A 2,050-nucleotide genomic window follows, 5' to 3' on the forward strand; every position below is an offset into this window, starting at 1 on the left:
AGAGTTTCTATTATGTGTCTAGTTTTACATTTTAAAACATACATAAGTAAATCTATCTAGTTTGTCCACATTTATATTAAACCTCATAAGCCAGCAGTGGAGAATGGTTCTAGACATATTGAGAAATTAATGCATATTGAAGTTAAAACATCAATAGATTAATAAATTTGTATCCATATATATTTGTAATTATGAAAAAAGTAAGCTTATCTAAAGATATTTATGAATATAATAAGGATTTATACCCATTTTCTTTAAAACATTTACACTTTATTTAGTGAATTTTTTCTTATTATTTTTAATCTTTAATTCAGATACTATTCATAAGATTAGATGAAATATCCATACCATTATTGCACTTTTCTCAAACGCTTTTTAAATGTCATCCAATACCTATACAAACTCTAAGAAGTAGCTTTCTTACCTCCAACTTTGCACTAATTATATAATCTTCATCAACCTCTAGTAGGTATTATACAAAATTTATAGTGCACAAAAGAGTGTCATACATTTTCCCAAGGTTCATATTGTTTAATGTCAATGCTATGGATAAAGAGAGGATAACACTATTATTGGTTCAGTGCTTGCAGAAATACGCTCTGATCCTTGACTAAAAAAGGAAAAAAAAGAAAAAGTTTGAAATGTTGTGGCACCATGGCAATTTGTCAACAAAACAGTGTTTGTGATATGTGCAATGACACTAGTTTTAGAGCCCTCAACAATTAATCTCAAGTGCAAGGAGATCTTGGATGGACAATAATTATCTTGGAACCCATAATTTATATGAGACACAAAATATATTATTTATGGACATCCTATCAGCTTGGTCCTCTCCTAACTTGCCTATAGTCTCCAAAAGTTCTTGGACAACCTTCTTGCTGCATCAACACAAAGAGTTCCAAAACTACCATTGGTTTCCCAACCTCGCTGTCTCCTAGGATGATTGCCGTAGATACCACATTGTTACGTGGAATCCCGTCAAGGACTTGACAAGCATTCACCAAGATCCCACACTTGACATACATATTGTCCAAGCTACTCAACATGAAGATATTTTCTTCCAATCCATTCTTCACATCCAGGCAATGGATTTCTGCCCCCTTCTCTAAACAGCTCTTTCTCAAGCTCTTGCAATCCTGGCCCTTGGCAGCCAGATTCCAGCAGGAAGTAAGTGCCATGAGGATAGTCGATCAATCCAGCAAACTGGTGCAGTGTTGGGGCTGCTCCCAGCAAGAGCTCAGATTCCCTGTTCTGCACGTATCCCAGCATGAGAGCGCTCTAGGAGATGAGATTCTAGCTGGGCATGGTGTTGAAGACCTAGCCATGCTGCCACATTGGAATGGGTCACATTGCCATGGATGATGCTTCCTCGCTGGAGATCCACCTGCTGACATATTCCTTGAGTGCTAGAAGTGTTTCTGGGTGCTCCCTAGATCAAGAAGTGAAACCTTGGAATTTGATTACATTGTCCCTCACTTTAGTTTTTATCAGTGTCTTCTTGTGGGCGACATCTTGTCCGGCTGCACAGCTTGCACTTGCCAGGCTTATGAGGGATTAGCAAGCAGCATCTCTTGCCAATCAGCAAGAATCACATATTGCAGCCTCTTCACGCTCTCCTTACTGCTCGCATGGATGTTGTGTGACCTCACATGAGAAAATCCTGTGTAAGTTCTTGTGATGTGCAACAACACCTTATCTTTTTTTGGCTTGTGGTAGGGATCACCTGGCAAGGATTGGTTTAGCACACAATCTGTTCTACATGTTAGCTTTGAGAGTTTGGTGCTGCTTATGTTTGGAGTTAAGTACCAAAGCAATTACAGGGACTCTGGGTATTGTGGCAATTGAATGATCAAGCTTATCATCTAGTCTCACTGTGCTTTGACATTGTGGATGCTGATGGTATATCTAGTGCTTTTTTCTTGGATTTACAACCATAGTTTCTTTGTTCTTTTGGCAAGAAGACTATCTACATACAACTGGAATGCTGCATGGATTGCCACATCTTCTTGGCTGCAGTGTATAAACAACTACATCATTATTCTGTGCACCA

The sequence above is a fragment of the Selaginella moellendorffii genome, unplaced genomic scaffold, assembly GCF_000143415.4.
Source record: "Selaginella moellendorffii unplaced genomic scaffold, v1.0 SELMOscaffold_135, whole genome shotgun sequence".
NCBI lineage: Eukaryota > Viridiplantae > Streptophyta > Lycopodiopsida > Selaginellales > Selaginellaceae > Selaginella > Selaginella moellendorffii.